A 25,719-nucleotide genomic window follows, 5' to 3' on the forward strand; every position below is an offset into this window, starting at 1 on the left:
TTTATCTCTCCCTTTCCTTTCGAGGATTCATGAAACGGTCAGCCTCTTTTACAGGCTCCCCTGTACCGTGCTGTTCATCGTGATCTCAGGAGACCCAGTGGACCTGACTGAAGCTCTCGAAGCAGAATAAATATTTCCTCCTTTTACGCTAACATTCTTGGGCATTTTGTCACAGCAACACAAATATAATGATAACAACAGTGATTCGGAGTGCTTCTATTCTTTTAATTCCCATAACGCTATGAACATTAAAGATGTATTCAAATTTCTTTTGAATGTGCTCATGGAAGTGGACTCTACGAGCCATGCTGTACCCCGATGATTAGACTCTGTGTTGAAACATGACTAACTATGTTCTAAAGGGGCAGTATCTCTTTCCACTGCTACCAGTCATGCACAAGGGTTCTGATTTTCCCACCTCCTTGCCCACAGCACAACACGTGACAGACATTCTCTTTTGGATTCTAAACCTTGACGATTTTACTTTTGGTGATAAGTGTGTGGTGTTTATGACTCTCTGGCTTTCTATACCAGGACTGCGCGTCACAATACCAAACATTATTCTGCTTGAAATTGCATTCTTTCACTAGAACGTTCTACAGTGTGGTATATGCATCCCTACTGCAAAACGAGGTAAACTGTGAGACTTCTCAACTCTGAATGAACTCTATGAATGAAAAATGAATTCATTCTCGAACAGGAAACCTCTGGCACAGTGAAACCTCAGGGTTGTGAGAACTGGGGCTGTTTGGGGAGGTTCTGGCCAGACCCTGGTGATTGTTTGCTTTATCACTATGGGAGCAAAGCAGAGATCAACACGGCCTCTCAAAAGGCTTCCTCTTGCAAGATGAGAAACATGATTGGCAGGAGTAAGGAAAACCGCCAAGGCTGAGAGCAGGCCTGGCTCCCTGTGGTAAGATCAAATAATGACCTCCCGAATCAGGACATGAGAACAACGGAGCTCTGTGTCGCCACTGTTGGCTCTGGCGCATGCTCTGTCCTGGGCTAATAAACTTTTACTGCAGGTAACATCTGGAGCAGGGCAGAGGAGACAAATGTGCTGACCTCAGCAGGCAGTTTACTGTCAGCCTGCCCAGAAGCACACTGAAAGCCGGGTTCCAACTCCACCAAGTCTTTCATTCTTGGCAACCCTGCCTGCTCTCTAAAATGCATGTCCCCTCTGTAGCATGCGTTCTCGGCTGCCCTTCCACAATGTATTCTGCTCCACACAGTCCCTGGCCAGATTTCGGTGGCATGTTCTTCAACTTTTGAGTAAGAAAATGAACTCACATTTTAAAAAAATAAATTGAAAATATATTTTCTTTATTATATTTTGATTACAGTCTTCCCTCACCCAACTCCTCCCAGGTTTTTCTCCCTTGCCAAAATCCATACCCCTTCTTTCTCTCTCATTAGAAGACAAACATGCATTGATGATGATGGTGGTGGTGGTGGTGGTGGTGGTGTGGTAAAAGATAAAATAAAAACCAAAATAAAGCAAAAATAAACAGAAAAAAAGAGCAAAAGAAAAAGCATAAGAAATACAGACTCTGACACACACGCATTTGCACCCACAGAAGACCCATAAAAAACAAAATTGGACTGTCTTTCTAGGGAAAAGTAGTGGTTTTGTGGGAAAAGAGAGGATTAGCTAGGGGTTAATTGCATAGCCATAACCTATTAGTAGAAATCTGTATAATTAATATCAAGATGAAGATATAAATTCTTAAATGGCACCAATTTACTTTGATTACAAATTTTAAGGTTTTCATTGAAAAAAATTGGAAATTATAACATATAAGTAAAATCTCTGTAAGGTTAAATTAAAAAATCCAAACAAAGAATTCTGAGACAAAAATTCTCCAAAAAATACCATGGAGTTCGTTTTGTGTTAGTTCGTTATGTGTGGTTTGTGGACCCAGTGAGGTGAGACTCTGTTGGAGAGAACTAACTTTTCCTTTGTAAGCAATTACCTATGGGAGATAGTTTCTGGGTTAGGGATGGAGGCTGGTGTCTACTTCCCCTCAGCACTGGGATCCCATCTGGCACAGGCCAACGCAGGCTCTGTGCGTGCTGCCGTGGTCTCTGTAAGTTCATATGTGCACTAGCCCTCTTGTGTCTGGAAGGCCTTGTTTTCTTGGTGTTCTCCATCCCCTTTGGCTCTTTCGATCTTTCTGCCTCCTCTTCCATGGAGCTCCCTTTACTTTGGTGATGTCTGTCTGCCGCATTTCCACACCATGTACGTGCTCCAGGTGGAAGGAAGGAGAAGCAGAAGCAGCGTCACACTGTTTCTTCTCACACATGTGTGGCTGGGCATGTGTGTCACAGCCATCCCCAGGGGACAGCAGAGAGATCAAGCTTTTCTCAGATGCCCATTTTTAATCACATTGTTAAATTATTACTATTAAGTTTCGAGTCCCTTGTATATTCTGGGTATTGAATGCTGCTTTTATAGAGAGAAAAAGAAGCGTGGCTTCAAGTGGATACTTCTCAACTTTCCTCTGATCTCCGTATTTGTCTCCCCAATTAAATGTTTTTCCCCCAAATTTCTTCCATGCTAGCACAGTAACATAGTGGCTAAAGCAGGAACAGCTTCTTCAATTGTAGGGGCATCCTTTTTGTTCAGTAACCTTGCCTGCTTCTCCTTCTTCCCTTATTATAATCTGTTTCAGGGAGGGAAAATGTATAAGCAAGTATTGATGTATCTAGATTTCCAGAGCTTTCCTGTGCCCCGTGCCCCTGTGTCCCTGGTGTCTCTGCATCCCTGTATGCTTTTGTGGCCTTCGGGTCTTCAGGGCCTTGCTTTACTTGCTCTGGGCAGGCCACTGGAGCCTTCTCACTTGTTTCATGGTCTTTCCTCACATGCTCAGATCTGTTCCTTGGCATTTTGGGGCCACTCCAGAACATTTAGCGACTTTTTCCATTCCTTTTGTGTTTCTCAATGGCCACAGCAGGTTCACAGTCACAACGCTGCTGTGGAGAAGGTCAGAGAATGCTAATGGGACATTTAGCAGTCAGTGTTCCTGTGTGGCTTTTTGTTGAAAATAAAGTTGAATAGACAGAAGGAGAAAATGTGATTCTAACTTAATGTAGAAAGAGTCTTAGAGGATTTATGTGAGTGATTAACAGATATTCCTGATTGACAGAATCTCCCTTCTTTAAACATTGCCTCATGGATGAGTTCTGCCCATTAAGACCTGGATCACAGATGTTACCTACTACTTTTGTAACACATAAGATAAAAATTTAAACATGCCAAATAAATGAACAGTAAAGTGTGTACCCTAGAATTATGTTGAAATTGAACTAGAGACTAAAGGGATAACCTGGAGGTTATAATACTATAGTGACAGTCCCAAGAGTTTATTCACTTGACTATAGACACATGACTTTTCATAATACAGCATTACATATCCCTGCTGTTTAGGCGAAATGAAAAGTCGTGTGACATGGGGTAGAAATTCATTGACTTTGCTTATGATTGTTTCTTAGTTTTATCATCAGCAGAATGGTGATCATGACATTCTGCATAGAGTTTTTAGTAGAAGTATTATGTGTCACAATGTTATTTGCAAACCAAATACATACACAGAGACACACAGACAGATACTAACATGCATGCACACACATATACTCACAGATACACACATACAACCACATACATACATATGGACACAGTCACACATACAGACATACGTACAGACACAAATACATACTTCATAGACATAGAACCAGACACATACATACACACATACAGACACAGGCACATATAAACAGACATACAGACACAAATACTCACACACAGACACACATAGAGACCCACAAGACACACAACTCACACATAGATACACATAGGCATACATGGACACATATATGATACATACACATACAGACACACAGATGTACACACCTTGTAAATTGCCTTTTAATGTAATGAAGCTACAATACACCTTTGAAGTGGGTCATATATTTTATTATATGGGTAAAGCAAACATTGTTTTTAGACTCATTGTAACTACTGCTGCAAGGATCAGCCTTGTAGGTAATCATTTGCTCACATAGATTATTGGAGTGTTTATTTAATTTTGTTTTCTCCATATATAATTACAGATTTTTATAATTGCAGATTCTTATTTATTTTTATTTATTAATAAATCACTTTATTGTGGAAAGAACTTGCAAACAAAAAGAATCACACAGCTGGATTACCATAGCCACTCAGGCAAGCACTTGTTGGGACCTAATACATCTCAATGAAGCACTTACACACACACACACACACACACACACACACACACACACACATTTGCTTGCACACATACTTGCATGCATTATTGCTTAGTTTATTTTGTTTTTAATTAATGTGATGGCTATTTTTTGTGTCAACTTGAATACACCTGGAATTAACTGAAAACCAAGCAGCTGGGTACACCATGAGGGGTTTTTCTTAATTAAATCATTTGAAGTGAAAAGACTCTTTAATCTGGGCCTCACCTCCTGCTGGAAGCCTATCTAAGACTCTCACTGACTAGCAAGCCCATTCCTTCACTGGCATTAGAGCCTACTTCTGTGGGATTCAGCCCTCATGGACTCAACGACTACTGGATTCTTGGACTTGTTGTCTGTTGGTAGGCAGCCATTTTTTGACTAGCCAGATCACAACCACTCTAATAAATCATATATATATATATATATATATATATATATATATATATATATTCCTCCTCTATTCTGGCTGCCCATCCCCCTACACTCTTTGCACCCCTCCTCCCCCACTCTTTCATGTTACATTCATTCATTACCCCTTCCCTACCTTTAATGCCCCCTTTCTACTTTCATAACCCATTCCTGCACTCATACCACAGCTATAAAAATTTAAAATGTAGAGTCCCTGTATGAGAGAACATGTCCTAAATCTGGGCTAACTCCCTTATATAACAAATTCCAGATCCATCTATTTTCTTACAGTTTCATTTTTCTTTCCGGCTCAATAAAATTTCTTTGTGTACGTGTATCACATCTCATTATCCATCCTTCTGTTGGTGAACAAATGCTTCATAATATACTGTATGTAATAAATCCAATTTTAGCTATCAATTTAAAAATAAATTTGAAAGAAAAAATAGAAGAGTATATTAAAAGAATAATAAACTAGTAAAATGTAAGAGAGAAAAGGTACCAGGAGAGTGGGCTGAATGTCAGGTATTAGGAGGACGAAGTCCAGCGTGACCGTTCAGCTCAAGAGCAAAGAAAAGGAGGCTCGGAGCTACAAAAGGGGTTCTTGTTCCAAGATGCGCGGGTGGTGTATTCCCAGGGCAGCAAATTCTCAGAACAGGTAGCCTTCTGGTTCACATGGAAGGTCTGGGCTTGCAAACTCCCCTTCCAGGGCTCTTGGCGCTGGTCTCATAGATTTTCCTGTGGGCTGATCTCTGGAAATTTGCTGAAATGCATTTGGCGCCTGTATCTGCAGGCATAAAGACGCCACAAAAAGTGCTGTTAAGATTTGAGTGGGGCCTGGAAGGGAGGGATTTTTGTTTTGTTTTTTAAAATTAAGCTTCTTGGATATTTAACACTGAGTTATTCCTTTGATTTAATAAAAGGAGTTTGAACTTTTAATAAGCGATTTCATCCAGGAGGGGTCTAGTGAGATTGCTGCTTCTGAGTATGGTCTGTCTAAACCCCAGGAAGATCAGCTGCGCCAGAGCTTTGCAGTCTTGCCTTGCTAGGAACACTTTCTTCTCAGACAACTCAGAATTTATCTTCCAAAGGAGCGTAACTACTGAACTCCGAAGGGAGCTGACAGTCAGGGGTTCTGTCCCCGAGGTAAATGATCTCTCTCCAGCATTGTAAACCAGTTTGGATCTGGGTGGGACCTGGAGCGAGGAAACTTTTTTTTTTTTTTTTTTTTTTTTTTTTTTTTTTAAAGTTCTGTGTGGTCTAAAGTGTGCCTGTGTCAATCTTCATGTGTGAATCAACTCCATCTTCTTTAACTTCTGGCGCACCATGTCTTCCCAGAACACAACGTGGAATTCATCGCGTTCCAGGGGAGGGGAGCCTCCAGATCTCCTCCGTGTTTTTTCTTATTAGCTCTCCCAGCTCCTAAGTCAGAGCGGCTCCTCATCAGTATTCCCGAGGCTTCTGTGGAATGTGCTGTTAGGAGTGCAGCTGTTACTTCTTCAACTCAGAACAGGTTTGCTTCCCTGAAGGATTAATCAGGAGGCAAACTATTTGCAGTTGCCGCTGACACTGACAGCTCTTTAACCCCTGAGAAAGCAAGCGCCCAGAGTTTCTCATCCTTTCCCATTTGACACGAGTACTTGATTGAAAGACATAATGAACAAGGTTGCTTTTCGAATGCATTAGGTGAGGCAAAGAAGCAGGGAGGTGAACGGAGTGTCCTTAAAGATCCAGGCTGAGAACTTTCTATCTAGACAGAAACAGACTCAGAATGTCCTGGAAGCAACTGTGTCCGTCACAGGCTGGTGCATTATGCCAGGGATCCTGGGTGGGCAGAGCGATTCAAAAGTGGCTCCTGGAAACGTCAGAGCACTATGATGGGAAATTATTTGTTAGCTTAGTAACCTGCTATCAGAGTGCACAGATTCCTAAAGTAAACACACAACAGAGGGGAAATAATAGCTCGATGCGGCTTTTTAGTTGGGTCAGGGAGCTGTGCGGGGAGAGCATAAAAGGAAAGGAGAGAACATTGGGTTTCTAGATGGTCAAAACCCAAGAGTTGGCAAGGAGAAAGCCGCCCAGAGGAAAAGACTGACAGATGGACTGAAGGCTTAGAAAGGCACCTGGCGTATAGCAGGAGACCGCGAAAGAGTTACTAAGCAAAGGGCAGGAAAAATATACAGGGAGAAAGATAAAGCAAAAGAGATGAAAGTATCGGCATGTACAGATGATTAAAGCAAGAAAAACATGGAGTCATCCAAGGTTTGTAGAAATACATAGACACAGCCCGACGTGGGACACACATCTGCAAGTCCAGCGCTTGTGAGGCCAAGGCCTTAAGAGAAGGGGCATGGAAGAAATCGGAAACAGAACCTGACAGAGGAGGAAGCGGGGCAGGAGGCAGGGCTGGGGGCTTTGGCTTGCAGGGGTCAGTGGTGAAAGAGGCGGCTTGGACAGAAGTCCAGATTGAGGGTGTGACGAAGGGAGCAGCTGAACGGGTTGACTTGCCCAGCCCCGGGAACTTCTCCCTGGAATGCTGGCTTGTTGACCTCTGTACAGTTCTTTTTCCTCCCAGGTGCTGAGCCCAGTTGCTTAGGGAAGCTTTTGTGGGGTGGGTCACAGAGTCCAGAGGAAGGTCGGAGGAGGGAGCTAGAGAGAGCCATCTCTACAAAGTGCACGTATTTTTCTTGGCATCTGGCAGGTGCACTGGATGAAATGTAAGCAAAGACCCAGGCAAGACAAGCCGGCTGATTCCCGTAATGGTCTCCACCACCCACAGCGCCCTTCCTTGTGCAAGGCATTCCTTCGCTACATTTCCCCTCTGATGGACATTCTACTTCGGCGCTTTCTAGATGAATAGCATTCCAAAGGAAGAAGTGCAAGATGCATCTTAAAGTGTCTTCTTTTTTAAATTCCAAGGTTTACTTAATCCAAGAACAATTTGTGTTATTATCAGTGCCTGCTATGTCGCACTACTTTTAGGCCTTGACGGTGACCATCTCAGGCTTTGGAGATGGCGCAGTGGGCCAGGGCACTTTGGGGCAATCGTGAGGACCCGACTTGACTGCTTAGCACCTGCATTATAAAGCTTAAATGACTATATACGGTGCATGTGCCTGTGACGTCAGCATTGGGCAGTGAAGACAAATGGCTCTCAGGAGCTCACTGGCCAGTCAGTCTAGCTAAAATAGTGAGGTGCAGGGGAGGCCAGAGTTTGTCTTGAGGACACGAGGTAGGGAGGGAGTGATAGAGCAGGATGGCTGATGTCTTCCCTCTGGTTTCTAGGCCCACATGGGCATGTGCATACACATGCATAATACACAAACACACACACAGACACACAGACATAGACACACACACAGACACACACACACACACACACACACATCTAGCCTATGAATTGAAATTAGAGAAAGGTATTTTCATTCCAAAATTTGAAAGGCAAATTTTTGTGTCCATGTGCATAGAAGAATGTTCCTCGTACAATGACTACTGATGGGTATCATAGGTCTAGAATGTGAGTGTGAAACTACACTAACCTGGCATTCACACAGACATTAACATTGTATACTAAATAAACCCCAAGGACTTAAAACATAGTAGAAGAGAAGAGAGAATTCATGCTAAAGTGTTTCTCTCCTCAGTTAAAAGACACAACCTTGAAATGGGGTTGGGGTGCAATGCACGTCTAAGGTGTTAACAATTCTAAGTTTCCACCCACCATAAGGCCAGTAGACATAAGCCTAAGATTTTCTTGCTTGCTTGCATTTTTTTTTCCCTCTGGAAAGTCTCACATTGTGGTGGCTTGAATGAATGACATGTCCTCCATCATCTCTGACATTTGAATATTTGGTCCCCAGATGGTGACCCTGATTTCTGAGGCTTAGGAGGTATGGCCTTGCTGGAGGAAGTGTGCCCCTGAGGCAGGTTTTGAGAGTTCAAGGTCTGCTGTCTCATTTCCTGTTTGTGGTTGAAGATATGAGCTCCTAACTCCTCCAGTTGCCATGCTTGCCTGCCTCCGAGCTTACCCGTGGTTATGGTGAAGGACTCTTATCCCTCTGGGGCTATATTCCCCAAATAAATTTTTTCTTCTACAAGTTGCCTTGGTCATGATATTTTATTGCAGCAATAGAGAAGTAACCAAGACACTTATTAACTTGAAATATTACAACCGAGTAGTCAAAGGTTATATTAAGATATTAGAAATCAAAGACTACCTGTTTCTCTTACTTTGTCCCCCAATCCTTGGACCATTCCAAACTTCTCATGTTATATTTTTTTGCATCTAGGTTGTTAACAGCATTGCTTTCTTAAAATCAACTCTTTCCTAAGCTTCTCCTGTATCGCTCACACCCAAACACAACATGTTTGCAAAGTAATGGGGTGGGGGAGGCAGCTAAAGAGAGGAAGACTAAGAGTTAGTAAGGTGGACGTAGTGGAGAACACCACGTGCGATCCCAGCACTAGACGGGCAGAGGACATTTTGAATTCATGATTATGCTAGTGTGAAATAGTGAGGTCCCGTGGAAGAGAACCAGCTGAACTTTATATAATACATATATCATTGTCCTGAGCACAGTAGAGGCACCCCCATTCCTCTTCTCTGTAACTTCCCTCCTGTGTCCTGTGATCCTCGGCGGCCCTGCACATTTTACAGGTGGGGAACACCAACTGGTGTTCGGCGCAGGTGTCCTCCGCGGCAGCTGCTCATTAGAGTAACCTGGGACACTCTTAAAACTCACGCTCAGGCCACCATACATCAAACCAATTAAATCGGAGCCTCTGGAGGTGGCACCTGGGCTGTGGGACATTTTAAAGGTCCCCGAGTGATTACAAAGTTCAGCCAAGGGTTTGGGAGCCGTTAATCAGCTCAAGGGCTCCAGACTGATCCTCAGGACTTTAGTCCAGGTTGGGTAGACGTCAGTGTCTCATTTTAATTTTTCTACGGCCTTTCCAAGTATTTAAGATTTGCTTTTAAAACAAACAGAAAATAAAATAGTCAATATGTTGGCATTTAGCGTCATGGTAGAAAAATTGTGTAAGAAGAGCAATAGTGAGAGTCACATCAGTACAGGAGCCACACAGGCTTCAAATGGAGCATTGTCTTGTGTGTGCCTTCAGTGCTAACTCTCCTTTAAGAACTGTGTAGCTCTACCTCTGTGACAAGCTAGTTTTCCTTCCTTTTGCTGCTTCCAAATCATAAATGGGTGCTTGCTGTTATTTTATAAGGGTCTGCATAGTAAAGACAGTCATGCTTTTGCCCTTTGTCCACGTAGTGAAGTTTGGGTTTTGAGACAGGGTTTTTAGGTATCCCAGACTGACCTTGAACTCACTACCTACCAAGGAGAACCTTAAATTTCTGATCCTCCTGCTTCCACTTTCTGAATGATGGGCTTAGAGGTTTGTGCCTATAAACATTTTTTTACACCTGCAAAATATTTTTAAAAGTTACAAAAAGAAGCAAAATAAAGTACTTTAAAGGCCAATCTTAAAAAACCAAAATACCTCATTAAAAATCTTACCGATTGTCAACTTTGCTTTGATCCCAGCACCTAAAAGGTAAAGGGAAGAGACTTAGGGGTTCAGGGTCATCCTCAGCTACATATCAAGTCTGAGAAGACCTTAGGCTATATGAGACCTTGTCCCAGAAAAAAAAAAAAATCCCACTCTAGTGCCAATTCTATATTTCTGGCACTCAAAAGGCTGAGGCAGGAGGGTTGCGGTGAGTTCAAGGCCAGGTTGGGCTACATAGTGAATTCAAGGCCAGCCTGATCTACAGAGTATGAGATCTTGACACACACACACACACACACACACACACACACACACACACACACAGAATCACTAACTAGAAACATATGTTAAAAGGTAAGGATTCTAATGCATTCTTTCTGCATATACAGCAAGATTAGATAGCAAAAAAATGAGGAATGTCCTAGTTGTCTGGCCTCAGTAGCAAGCTGCTCCCAAACTCAGTGGCTTAGAACGATAAACCTGGTTGTTTCCTCAATAAAGAAGCAGCAAGAGCTTGTTGGCTTGGCATGCTCTAGCTCACGACTGGGCTGGAGTTACTTGGTACCTAGCTGCCTTCAGCTGGGGCTGGAAGATTCTAGATAGCTTTTCTTGTATGCTCTCCACCTCTGCTGGAATCAGGATGGTTTAGGATCTGCTGACAAGTTTCTCCTTTTCTGTGGTTTCTTACCAGGCAGTCAACCTCAAGAACAGGAGAACAGAAGCCTCACGCATTCTAATATTGAGGTTCAAGGTGCCTCATCCAAACATTCTATTGGCCAAGGCAAATCATAAACCCAGTTCCCTCTCAGTGTTAGAGGAAACACTCTTTGCCTCTTGTTAGGCAGAGATCTGTGTTTTCAGGGTGGAAGGAGTGTCTGGAGGCCTCTCAGGGAACCTTACCACTGTAATCACAAAGACGTGCAGATTTCATAGTCTATTGGTAAGAAACTGGTTTTGCCTGGTTCTTTGAACTGCTTCTTTAACAGTTCTTTTTTTGAATACCTACCAGACATCTCTGGGCATAAGTGTCACCCAGACTGACAACATAAACAGGTCATCTATACAAGGAACTCGGGTATAAAATGAAAAATAAATGAAATTCTATTACTGTCCACAGCAGCTTGCTTCAAGTAGATGTAGAGGAAATACACACAGCGTCTGAACCGAGGGGCTGAGGACAGGCTGTCTTTTGCTATGTTCTGTTGGTTTCTTGAACCTGAATCGCTCAAATGTAGATTCCAGATGGACAGTATCTATTTCTTGGTTCATTGCTTTTGCACAGGCTAGTTGAAAATGACCAACCAACAGGTAGGTATTTCTTATTCCTAACAGATGTGCTGAAAACCTCTTAGCTTTAGCACTTAGTGTGCAATGCACTGAAAACATAAGCAAGTCCAAGGAGTAGACTCATGACCAGGTGTAATGAGCAAACATCATGGCGGTTGTCTGTCCAGGGGACTATGTATACGGGAGATACAGATCGAATGCGGCCGATACAGAGCCCTGGGTACCTTTCTTTCTTCTTATTTATTTTCCTCTTTGTGAGAGTGGACTTGTGGTTGGAGAGAAGTAACTCTTGGGGTTTCTCATTTCTCAACTTGTATTGATGTTTCTAAAGTTTTCTGTTCCTCAGGCTCGTCCTCCACGCAAAGGTAAGACCTGTCTGTGAGGCCTCTCATCACATGGCTCCTCTTTGGAAACTTGGAGTTCCCAGAGGGCTGCTACTACTGAATCTTAGACATCTTCTTTTGTATCTTCCTTCCAACAAATACTCATCCATTCACTTAGCAAATAAATATTTATTTTTTAATGTTTTTTTTTGGTTGCTAAGGTCAATATTACATGCCAGCCACTCTTCTATGGACCAGGGATACATTTATGGAGATGATAACCAAAATCTGGGCTGAGGAGGAGAGTTCAGTGGATCAAGCATTTGCCCCTCAAGTGTGAGGATCCAAGTTCAGATCTTAGATCCACTGTGAAGCCTGTGTGAACCTGGCATGGTAGTGTGCTCCTGTGGCAAGATGGCAGGCAGAGACAAGAGAACTCCAGATACCCACAGAAAGGTGGAATGGACTGACCTGAAGTTCTCTTTAATCTCAACAGATATGCTCTGGTAGGTGTACACCCACTAACACACATGCACTCTTGCACATCCCAGATCCTTAAGATTTAAGAAAAAAACCCACCTAATTCAAACTCTATTAGGGGCTACATTGTATCAGGTTAGAACATGAAAAAATCTTCAATAAGCAAAGAACATATATAGCATGTTAAATGTGATAAATACCTTGAAAAAACAAAGGAAAATGTTTAAAAAGATAGTTGCCAAATGATACTACCTTAATTGATATTTTACCATTCTGCCCATTTTCTTTTGCATTTTAGGTCTCTCTGTGTGCTGTGTATAAGTATGTTTTTCATATTTCTTCAATTGCTGAAGAGCAAGCTAGAGCTGCCAGGCTTGCTCATTACTAATTCTGCTTGGTTTTTAAGAGTATGGACATTCTTCCTCAGAATTATCAAACCCAAGAAACTGAGATTGACTCTATATTATTGCCTTGACTACATTACACAGTCAATGCTCACAATAAAGGAATATGTTTTAATGGTATAATTGTTTCCACCCATGCAGGTTTGAGTCTCCTTTAAGCTGGAGCAATTTCTCATTTTGTCTGCTGGGTCTGGCATGGTCTCAGGAGGGACAGTGTGACACAGTTCCTGCCCCTGGAGCAGAGTCAGCAGGACATGGGTCTCCTTGAATTCGGATGACAGCTGTAGATGTAAAGCTTGTTTGCATAATAATGTAATACTTTACTGCATGTTTCTCTTTTGAGGAATGTTCTCCCTGCAAAGGTTAATAGCTCCATATTTTCCAGAAACAGCATGAATCCAGGAAGCAGGAATGTGTCTGGTGATCCTGTGCATTATGGTGATGCTGTGACCTTTAGGGCTGCTCTTAAGGCTGTGGGAAAGACCTCTGAAAACATGAGTTCAACAGAAGTTCAGGAATACATAAATCAATGTGGGAACTGTTCTTTACAGGATTCTCAACTATGCAAAATATAAGAATGTAGTATGAATTATACAAGGGACTTTCTGGGCCTGGAAGATCAGAGGCAGCTGCACTAATGAGTCAGCTAAGTCAAAAAGATGTTAAGGAAGCAGAGCAGACATGATTTCATCAATAAAGGAAAAAAGCTGGATCATGAAACAGAAAGAAATAGTAAAAAACGAGTCTCAGATAGATGGTTATATAATATTAGTCACAAATGGTGTTCTCCATGGAAGCTGTCAACAATTAAGCTTGATCCAGACATTCTACTCCCTAAAGGAGGTAGTTAGATGTGTGATCCAAGTAGAGGTTGGGGATGGACAGAAGTCTGTTATCAGGAAAAAAGATGATGGCTTAATGATATTCCTACTTTCTGGGATTGCTTAATACTTTCTAATAACAAGCCTTGGAGCTGCTGAGATAAAAAAGAAAAAAAAAATCCAAAGATTAAAAGAATATATTGAGGTAGCTAAGAATTATAAAAATGAAATTCAATACTGCTTAGATCAGCATAAGCAAGAGCTCACTATATTGTGCTCTCTCTCTCCATATATATATATATATGTTTATATATATGCACATATATATTTATACATACATATGTATGTGTGTATATGTGTGTGTATATGTACACACACACACACACAGATATATATATATATATATATATATATATATATATATATTTGCTGTTTGCTTCATTTGCCTTGAATGTGCTCTGTACTTCAGTTTCTATTCCTAGGAGTCAAGGAGCTATGGTCATAAAATGCTGATTCATGGAATGATCACAAGGGAACCTAGGATAAATGATTAAACTGTTATGCAACTTTCTAAGGAAGTAGTTTATACAATTGTAAACAAAAGACTAGGCTTTGGTCTACAAGAGAGAGCAATCTTGAGCAGAGAGCTCTCTCCAGCAGATCACAGAACTGCCAGCTTATGGCCATCACTGACTCTGAGGCATTCTTTTGCTGCTCTCATTCACCCCTTCCTCAGGACCCTCTCTCAGGCTGAGGCTAGACCTTCTATTTACCCTAGTATTTTTTGACTTTTACACTTCCTCTCTTTCTGCCCCCTGGCCGTGTGTGTGTGTGTGTGTGTGTGTGTGTGTGTGTTTGTAGAAGGGTAGGCTAGAGGTTGGCATTGGGTATCTTCCTCAGTCATTCTCCAACTCATTGTTTTTGAGACAGGGTCTCTCACTTAATCGGGAGTTCATGTGTTTTGCTAGACTGCCTAGCGTGTGAGTCCCAGGGATCTAGACCCTCCTCCTCACCAGTATTGGGAATATATGCCCCTCCTCCTATGCCTGGCTTTTCTTTCCCATGGGTACAGGAGATTGAGGTCACATTGCCATGAATGGGAAGCACTTTACCAGCTCAGCTATTCCCCTAACTGTGACTCTGACTTTTTGAAGAAAGGTAAATATTTAGGATATCCTCAATTTAGGTTCATACTGTTTCTTGAGAAATTATTTGCCATATTTATTTGTAATAGATAAAATTTGAAAATAATTTAATCAGACATTCTTGGGGTTTAGCTAAATTAATTTAGATATACCTATACTATGTGATATTATGCAATATCAAAATGACAGTATAGGAGCTCTCAGAGGCCAGTTTGGTTTTTAGCATCATGTCAGATGGCTCACAAACACCTACTTCTGGCCTTTGAGGGCACTTGTACTTTAGTGAACACCCCACCCCCATAAAATGCATTATTAAAAATAATAAAATATATCTTAACAAATGGTGGTATAGATATTGACATAAAGAGTTGCTCTAAATACGTTAAGAGCAAGAGACAATATGCAAAGCACTTTATATTAATGATGGAGCTCTTAAGTAAACAGTTATAGTAAGATTTGCATATTAGATAACAGTAGTTATCTGGGAAGGTCATTGTTGTCTCTGGAGATTTTCTCTTTCAGGTTAATTATAAATTATGCATTTTTAGAATGAAGATTGTCAGTGACATTTTACAAAGAAACTTCTTTCTGCAGCCCTACTATGAGCCTGCATCAGTGCCCATTGCTATTTTATCTTCACATGCCTTTAATATGAAGATTCATCTTTCAGGCTCCATTGCCAGGGGTGGCCGGGTAATCCACTACTGACTTTTTAAAAGTTTATTTTGTGAGTAGGGTTATACACTGATTTTGCTTTAGTTGAAAACATATGTTAATCAAAGGTATGAGCTACTCCTTCTGATGTCAAGTGTCTCATGTCACTTTTATTATTTTTTCCTATTTCCTTCCAACCTTAGTTTATCTCTCTTTTTGTTAGTTTCTCCTGTAATCCCACCTTTATCTCTTTACTCAAAGAAAAATTTTCAGAGGGTTGTGGTGGTGGTACCTATCACCCACCTGCTCCGGGTGCTGAGGCAGGAGAATCATAAGTTCATATTGGGCTACATAGTGGGTCCTATCTTGAAACAGAAAATAAAGGAAACAAAAGCCAAGCAAACAGTAATGAGCACAGCAATTACAATAACGAAGAGAGCCCGCTTTACTCTCTGTGAGCATCTCATTTTGAAATAGTTCTGTGGATAAAGTGTGATTTAAAATTTGAGCAACTTGAGGCTGACAAGGTGACTCAGCTGCTCTTCCAGAGGACTGGAGTTAGTTCTCAGCACCTGCATCTGGTGCTTCATAACTGCCTGTACCTCTAGCTTTCAGGGAAATCAGATGCCCTCTGTGGCCTCTGCATGTACCTGCACACATGTGCATACACTCAAGCAGGCAGGCAGACATACAAAACAAAATGGAGCAACTTGTTAAGTGACAAATTAGGATAAAATTATGTAATACAGGAAAAGCCAGGCTAACGTTTTGAGTGTTTGCCTCATGTCAGGCCCTGATTTATGGAAGTTACAGGCATTTTCTCATAAATCGCCAGGGCTAGCTTGTAGTTGAGCTACGGTTTCCATGGCTTTCAGATAAGGCAGGCCACCCATGGGTTTTCATTTCTGTTCCATTTCTTCCCTTTAGTATGTGATCAGTTCTTTCTTAACTTTGAAAGGGAGTGGAAACTTTTCCTTTATTCTTGAGAAATTCTTATCTTCCATATCCTAGGAGTAGAGACAAGAAAAAGCTCTTACTGAAGTGCAGTGACACTCCCCCCCCCCCCCCCCCCCGGCCTCCCGGAGGTTTCTGGAGTCCCAGGGTTTATGAGAGGAAATTGCAAAACTCACCGCTGGGCTGGGAAGGCACTGGTGCCCATGACTGCAGAGCAGACAGGACAACCAGGGCTCAGATAGACAGTAGCTGTGATGGATGAGCTGGCTGGAGAGTAGGCCCTTGGCTGAGGCAGAGAGAATGATGGAGCTGTTCAGGCATTTGGCAGAGACAGGAATATCTGAGGCAAGAGACAATGGAAAGAAGCAGAAAAGCTCCAGCAACTTGTCCCGTAAGACCAGAGAGCACGGTTGCTCATGTATCCTGGTTCTGCCGTATGGTCCTGTCTTGGAGTGGTGGTCTGTGATGCCATCCCGTTCTCCGTGCTTTCTCTGTGATTAGTAAATAAGCAAGCATAATGGTCACTCCCAGGATGAAGTTTAGAGGTTAATTTCCTCTTTTTAAAATTCATTTTATCGGGGGGGGGGGGGCATGTTATTGCTACATACTTCATACTGGTCTCAAATTGTAGATCCTCCTGCCTCGGCTTCCTGATTGCTGAGATTATAGACATGCACCATCACACTTGGCTCACCAACTTGGTCTGGTAGAACCTCTATATAAACATTCACCCTTTTAGTTACTTTTTTTCACTGCTGGGGCAAAATACCAGACAGAAATGAGTTAAGAGACAAAAGGTTTAATAAGCTCATGGTTTTTGAGATTTCAGTCTGTTAATGGCTGGATAAGCTTGGTAGTGGAATAAGCTCAGTATCCGGCTATGGGGTACAAGGTGGCTGCCTGTCCACACAGTAGCAGGCAGGCTAGTCTAACCCAGAGGCTTACCCGAGTGACCCACTTTCGCAGACAAAGCCCTACCTCTTGATGGCACCATAGCCCTCAAAGCAGTGCCACTGGTATGAGGAGGGATCTTCAAAATACAGGCAGGTAGGAGGCATTTAGATTCAAACTATACCACTCATTTGTGGTATGACACTCACTTGGAAAACGTTTAAAATGACATTGCAAAAAAAGCCATTGCCAGCCCATAAGGTACAGAATAGGATCAGTTGCTTTAATACATGGAATGTGGACTAATTATCTTAAAAAAAATAAATAACAGCTTAAAATATGTCCTCAAGCAATCTAAACAATGTGGAATCACTGGGAACCACTCTGTGAAGCAATGCATTGTAAAATTTTACCCTTGAAGACAAAAGGTGCTAAGTATGAAATTCTCAAAGCCCCTAGCCAATCTTTCTTTATCTGGTCATCTGTCTTTTGAGCCAAGGTCCCACATGACTCAAGCTCACCTTGAACTCTCTGTGTAGCTGAAGATGAACTCATCTCCCAAGCACTGGGTCTGTAGGCATGAGCCACTGTGCTGGCTCAAGGCTTTCCTTAGTCTTTATTTTTTTCTTACAAATTTAATATGGAAGAGGGAAATACATAGTACAGAAGGCCATCAAGCTTATTTGTTAAAAACATAGGAAGTTTACCCTGTCATAGTACCTGGGACCTGCTAATACTGACTGCCTTTTCATTTCTTAGGCCACCGATATCTATCCTAACCCTAGGACAGAACAACAGCTCCCAGGAAGTGAGTCACAGCCTTTACAGGCTGGGCACTTGAGAGGCAGAGGCAGGTGGATCTCTGTAAGCTGGTCATGTCAACATCCTGGTCAACATGGAGAGTCTCAGGCCAGCCAAGCTACTCAATATGATCCTGTCTCAAAACAAAACAGAGAGAAAAGAAAAAGAACAAATATGAAAAAGGATTCTCACACGTGCGCTTAAGGGTTATGAGATGGAAGATAATCCAGGTGGGCTCAAACGCCTTCACAAATGCCCTCGTAAGAGAGACAGAGGGTCATTAGACAGACATGTAAACAGAAGAGAAGGCCAAGTGTCCACAGGGGCTGTCCTGATGGGCTAGGAAAGGAAGAGCAGGAGCCATGTTTTATTTCTAATTACGTAAATAAATTCCTATGTCTAGTTTTTTATTCTGCAGGTGAAAAATTCAGCAGCTTGTGTCAGCTCTATTACAAAACACACAGGTCTAAGGTGGCTTAAACTGTGCTCATTGGTTTGTTGACATCAGTTATTTTCTAATTATCAGCCTCCCCTGACCCCTGACCCCTGGCCCCTGGCTGAAGGTCTGCTGCTTCACTGCTGTGCTGGTAACTGTTTCTTGATGCTGCTTCTGGGTTCCACCCAGAAGAGAGTTCTAAGTAGACATCTTCAAGGCTTTTTAATCCTTCAGTTTAATCTGGGAATATGTCACTCTGCTATGAGATGGAGTCACCTGGGGAAGCCCCCCTTTTTCTTGCTATTTCCAGTCATTTAATTTATGTCTCACTCTTTGAAGCGCCCTCTAATTGTTTGACATTTGGAGCACAAAGCCAGGGTGAATCACAAGCTGTTTATCCTTTTTGTTACTGTTAGCTTCATAAAATTTGGGGTGAACAACTCTCCAGGAATTGTTCTAGATGAACATCAGGCCTACCAACCCATACACAAGTGTTTAGAGTGGACATTCCAGTGTTCAGAATAGGTATATCCTGTAGAGCAGCTCCCTTAAGGAATTCTGTATTTATGTCTTAGGACATGAGTAGATGCGTTCAGTTGTAGTTACAATTATGATGACTGACAGCAGTCACGCCCTCCTGTGTAGATATTTCTAGATCTGTTACATATGTTTAACTGCTATGGAAAAATATCTTATAGACACGGGAGTTCTTATGTGGTTTATGTGTTAGATGGCTTTATGGAATTTATTTTGATTTCGTTATTTAGACAATAATACTATGGTTTGCTGGAGACTATGTTTATTATTAGAAGGCATGTGTAAATGGTCCAGTGGTGGCATGTTGTAAAGTCTGCAACTTTTACAGAGGTTAACAAGAGTATGTATTGCATATATGCAAGTTGTATGGATATGTATGGAGTGTGTTTGTATTGTGTAGTGTGTAGGCTATGTTTATGTGTGACATGAATTATATATCAAATAGAGTAAGGCTGTGTATATGCATGCATTGTATGCCACAGATACACACACACACACACACACACACATATATGTGCTATAGTGCATGAGGTATGTGTGTGTGTGTATGTGTGTGTTGTGGTACATTTCACTCTTGTTCTCTGTTTGTATTTATACTTCAGAATACAGTTCAGGTCTCTAGTGAGATAGGAGAAAGAAAAACATATATATCAAACCCATGAGTAGTTGTTAAGTTTAAGTAAGAGTTAAGGATATTCACTGTGGTACTGTTTCAATTTCTCTTTAAATTCAGAATATTACAAAAGAAAATGAACTTGGAAAAGGGCAGCTTGGGAGTGCACTGCCCTGGGTGGCTAGAATTCTGAATGTCATCTACTGTTTCTGTGTCATTGGGCAAATTGTTGAATCCATCAACATCTGACCTTCTGCAAAATGATGATAATAATAAGAAAAGTATGACTGAAATATATGGTGTTCTTGTTAGGTAAAGCAAGAAAATACAAGAAAAACACCCACTATAGGTTAGAAAGTGCTCAATATTCATCAGATAAGCCTTTTCATTGTTGTTGCCTTGCTCCCAGGACCTTTCTGGGTCACAAGATTTTAGGACATGATCTAGAGTGCTCGGGGGCCATTCAGCTCTGAAACAGAGAAGAATTTCCAGTTTAGGGCAATGGGACTGTTGTTTTGAAAGCTTTCTTTGTGGTAAGGTGGGGAAACTGTTCTTTGACTTTACTTGAAATTATAGCAGCTGTGACACTCCCACGGGACTTCCAAGTCTATGGCAATACAGCAGCATGTTGGGAAGAAAAAGTTATGGATACAAGCCAAGAGTCCTTCTTTGCTCCAACGCTAGGTCATAAGTATCCAGTGGTGTAGATTCTATGTCCTCTTAAGACAGTTGAGAAACAAATGTTTCATTTGAGAGTTTGATGTGCACAGGGAGCGAGGGAAGAGATGATGTGTTCTTGGCTCAGCATAAGCTACCTGGTCTGCGTATTTATTACGTAAAGTGAGGCAGAGTCATGCTTTTTCCTCAAGTCACTGTGGTTTATTTACTTGCTCTGGCATCCATCTGATGAGAGAACGCACGCTGAGCACCTGTCTGTCCCTTAAGACACGTCTGCATGTTGCTTTCTAAGACCTTGCTTTGATTCTGCTCACGGGCACTTCTCCCTTAGCCTGCATACGAAACTACAATTTTATTCCCATCTTTTAGATGAACTGGGAGCCTTTAAGAAGGCTACCCTGATCTGGTGAGCAGGTTCCCAGAGGCCAGCAGCGGTGCAGCAGAATTAAATTCACCCATTGTCAGGAGAACTTCACTTCCTCTTGAAGTGGAGAGGATGTGTAAGCTGCTTTGGAACTTATTCACACAGAAAGCAAGTCTGTGTTTTTTGTGTATCAACATTTGTGACTTACACACACACACACACACACACACACACACACTCCCACATGCTTGTGCGTACACACTGTGATACTTTCAGCCACCAGGTCATGTATTAATCTATTGTTCCTGTTTTTAAATCATGTTGACGACCTAGATGGCCCCAGGATGTTCAGATGGCATCTGATGTCTGTCTGTTTGTCTCTCTCTCTTTTTCTTGAGATAGGGTATCATATGTATCCCAGGCTGGCCTAGAACTTGCTGTATAGAACAAGCTGTCCTCAAACTCACTTAGATCCTTCTGTCTCTGCTTCTTAAGTGTGTGTCACCATTCCTGGCCTGACCTTTATAATTTCTTTTACAGTAAATATTTTAAAAAAATCTTCTTATACATGTTTCAATTGTGATAAATATGAACTTATACTGAAAATACAAAAAACCCTATCAATAGAGTATTAGACTATTCTAAACTAATATGTCTGTAAGTTACACTTTCATGAGAAACATACTTTAGAAACAAAGTAAAGAGATTGTAATATACCAGGAAACTGATATGAAATCCAGGGATTTCAGTGGCGTGACTAAAAATATATTAGGATTTAAAGTCTCTGTGGCAACAAGGTGCAATGCCTTGAATTTTAAATACTATGGACTGTATGCATTTCTTTTTCTCCTCCATATATCAAAAGATAATAGTTCTGATTACTTAGCAGTGCCCAGAAGCTAATACCTGCTTTCTGAGCACTGATTTCTCTAAACACTGTACTGAGATGAAAGTTGAAGGTTTGTTACCCATTGCTTGAGGTTTCAGTCAGTATTTCTGAGAACTGTTTGTTTAGAGGTTTAGTGGAATGGCCCTCTCAGGGCAGTGCCGAGCAGGGAGATGCACCCTCAAAAGAACCAGCAAGAAAAGAAGAGACAAGGCAGAAGAAATGTTTTAAAAATATCTCAGTGATTCTTTGACACTCCTCCCATCGATGGGGGCAGTCTCTCTCTCCTCTTGAATGGAGGGATGCGGCAGCAGTTCTGAATGAATAATGTATCTTACAGTACATTTGACCTTCAAGGATGGCTCAGATGACCTTCAAGGATGGGTCAGTTGAGACCATGTGGCTCTGGATTTGTCTCCTCCTTCTCTTAGGAGAAGTCCTCCATCAGATGAGAGGTGAGAAGGAGCCCCATTCAGGCTGTGCTGGAGAAGATGAAGGGAGGCTATAGAACCCCTGCCTGGTCAGGAGCAGATGGCAGATGCATGACTGAGCAATCTTGAATGGCTATCCAGGCAAGAGGCCATAGCCTGGGGAGACATTCAAATGTAACCACATGCTAGACCTCAAGTGACAGCTACTTAGCCCAACCTCCCCCAAATTCTGACCTCAAAACTGCGAGGAAAGTAAAGGGGCTGTAGTTTGAATTGTGGGATAATTTTTATATCACTGGTCTCCAGCATTTTAAGGTGAGAGTCGAAGCAAAGGTCCCGAGCCACTGTCAGCGAGGGCTGTGGTAGTTTGTATTGCCCTCTATTTGTGTTAAGATAACTTCAGTAACCATAGTGATTTGCATTCTCCAGCTAAGGTGACTTGTTTCTTTAGATCCTTGTCTCTCCTGGCCCATTAGGTCACAGTGAAGGCCACCATGAGAGATGTATTAATCACCTAACGTTCTTTAATGGAGCACTTACTGGTTCCCCTAGTGATGGATAACTGGAGGCCAAAAAGGGGAACTTTCCAACCTCCTTCCATGGGATTCCTACTCAGCCATGTAAACTTGAGCTCTTCTCAGTATCCCTGGCTTGCTAATGTCCGCCTCTATGTGTCAATAATTGTTTTAACTCATCTATAAAGAGAATACTATATCTCAATGTTCTTGAGCCCGAAGCCTGACACCTTTCAACTTTTCCTGCTCTTGAGGTAGTGCCTCCCTGGACAGAATCGGATTGTCCTTCATCCCTACCCGTTTCTTCTCCGGGGATCCAGACCTGCAGCTCAGCACCAGCCCCATTCAGCAAACCAGCGAGGGCCTGGCTTTTCCTTGACGTACTCTTGTCTCCCGTGGGCTCCAATGTGGAGTTACTGTCCAGGGTCAGGAGGGAAGGAAGACGCAGCTGTGTTTTGCTCAAGGTCACTGTTAGACGTTGGATCATTTTGCTCTTCTCTGACATCCCAGAAATAGATGCTTGTTTTCCCAAGATTCCCTGGGGCTGAGTAACTGATGACAAAGCATGGCTGAGCAGAGGTGGGCTCAAAGTTCCATTTCTCCTCTCCCATTTTGGATTTTGCTTGATCTCCCTTCCTTCCCTTGGTTCCTGTGGAGGCAGGAAGGGGTTGTGGGTTGTAATGGCTTTCTGGACAGATGAATAGTTTTTTTTTTTTTTCTTCATAGCTTGCTTTTATTATGGTGACTTACATTTCTCTGACTCATATTTAAACCAAATTGGATGCATGATCTGGAAAAATTTTTATGGGCCTATGACAGGAAACTTCAGTAATTCAGAAGCTGTTGGAAGGGAGCTTTCCTCCCTCCTTCCTCCCTTCTTCCTCCCTCTTCCCTCCCTCTTCTCTCCTTCCTCCCTCTTCCTTCTTCCCTCTCCTTTCCTTCCCTTACTTCTTCCTTTTCTCTCCTCCTCCCTTCTTCCCTCTCTCCCTTTTCCCTCCCTCTCCCCTTCCATCATCCTTCTTTCCCTCCCTTCTCCTTTTCATTCTTCTTTCCCACATTCTTTCTCTCTCTCCCTTCTTCTTTATTCTTGATGCAAGAGAAAAGTAATTGCTGATTTTTTTTTCTTTTGTGGCTTCCCCACCCCCCAAGGCAGCAGTTTCTGTATCCACTGATTTAACCAACATTTCTTAAACACCTACTCTGTGCTTCCCACAGTCCTAACCATGGAAATTTATGAATGAACAACACAAACCCCTTGGCCTAATAGAATTTGATCAAATCAGTGGCGAGGTCCAAGATAACTACCACCAACCTAGCCCTGTGAGTCTGGAGGGACTGTGGTCTGCTGTTGTCCTTGAAAGCCACTCTTGGTCTGTATTCCATAACTTATTTTGTCACATCTTCTCAGCATCAACTGGGGGCCTGTAAGACTGGGTGTCTGTGGTCAGCCAGACTTTTTCTCTGGATGTTTCAATATTATCTTGTGTAAAGCTCACACCTCTGTCTACAACGAGGTTGAGCACTGGGAAAAGAAGGTCAGGGGCATGTCTAGAGTTGATGACAACATCCAGATCCTGGAAAATCTTAAAGAATATTCCAGAGCCCTACAGAGTCAGAAGGGAAGCAACTGCAGCCTTGTATCAGAAAGAAAATGAGTGCAAATAAAACGTTCGTTTTGGTGCGCATCTGCCTCAGCCAGTTTGAGAAGTACAGGTAAGAAAAGAGAGACCCTGGAGGAGGCACATCTGCTACCTCAGAGAAGGGAGGCGGGGAGTGGTTGTGTACGCTCTCTATAATGAAATGGGGGAAAGGGAAAGGAGAGAGGAGAGAGAGGAGAGAGAGAGAGAGAGAGAGAGAGAGAGAGAGAGAGAGAGCACATTTCTTTTTAAATTAAGAAACCAAAACAATTTTTTTTCAAAGATTGGAAAACCCCGTTCAGATACTGTGTTTCTCATCAGAGCAGATGAGTGGATTATCGAGTCCCCACACTATTTGATCGGATGCCACTTCATCAGAAGCTGACTGTATCCTGTGTTCAGTGGGCACCCGGCTTCAGCACCGAGCCCTGCCCTCTCCCTTAGCTCAACTCGCAGGATCAGAAAGCCAGTGCTGGAGATGTTTCTTAAAGCGCTCACATCCCTGCCTCTTCTGTAGATTCCCTTGTGTGGAGTCAGGGCTGGGAGAGATCTGGGGCTGTCTAGCATAATCTCTCTCAGCATTGTGCTGGTTCCACACTGAGGAAGCATCAGCAGCGGTTTTCTCAATCCGGCGCCACTGCTCTTTGAATCTATGAACATTCTTCTCCTGCTGTAGATGGTTGCTCTTCTGGTTATTAACGCTGGTGCTGGTTTCACGTTTTTCCTCATGTTTGTCAGTATGCTCTTAGTTTACAGCGTAGGTTGCTGTGGGTGCAACAAAGCTAAAGATATTGTCTTAGAGAAATAGAAATGTCTAGTCCTGTGTCCGACTGAAAACTTTTTCCCAACAGAGTTTTCTTACACAATTGCTTATTCTTTTACATCCTCAAAATGGCTTGATTAGAGTTCTTTTCTTTTCATTCATTCATTCATTCATTCATTCATTCATTTTTTTCTCCTAAAGACACATTTGTAACTCAGGCTGGCCTATAACTCACTGCAGTCTTTCTGCCTCAGCCTCTCCTGTGCTGGGATTACAGGTGTGAGGGACCACAGCTAGCTCAGGCTCTCTCCGCAAACCCCATGTAGTTTATCTGTCTGTGCACATGGAGACCAGAAGAGGACATCAGGTACTCTGGGCTGCCACTCTCTCTCTTATTCCCCTGGGCCAGGTTTTCTCACAGAACCTGGAGCTTGGTAGTTGCATAGCAAGCTCCAGGATCCTCTTGTCTTTTCCCCTACAGTGCTGGGGTCACATGGCCATGTGCAATTTTTTATATAGGTACGTGTGTGTATATGTGAGTGCGTGCACACATGTGTATGTGTATATGTGTGTGTGCACGTGTGTGTATGTGTTTGTGTGTGTTCATGTGTGTGTGCGTATGTGTGTGCGCACGTGTGTGCGTGTGCATATGAATGTGAATGTGTGTGTGTTAAACTCAGCTTCTCAGGCTTGTGCAAAAAGTACTAACCTGCTAACCCATCTCCTTAGGCACCTCCCACTTTTATTTTAAGCCTCCTTAAAGTCCTTTAGAATTCGGGGGTCTTAAGTAATAAATGTCTGCATGAAGGAACAGTTTAAACTTAAGCCAAAGGTGAAATCACTAAGATTAAAATGATACAGAACTTCAAAACTAATCATCAGTTTTCAACACTTAATACATTTCGTAT

The sequence above is a fragment of the Arvicanthis niloticus genome, chromosome 5, assembly GCF_011762505.2.
Source record: "Arvicanthis niloticus isolate mArvNil1 chromosome 5, mArvNil1.pat.X, whole genome shotgun sequence".
Lineage (NCBI taxonomy): Eukaryota > Metazoa > Chordata > Mammalia > Rodentia > Muridae > Arvicanthis > Arvicanthis niloticus.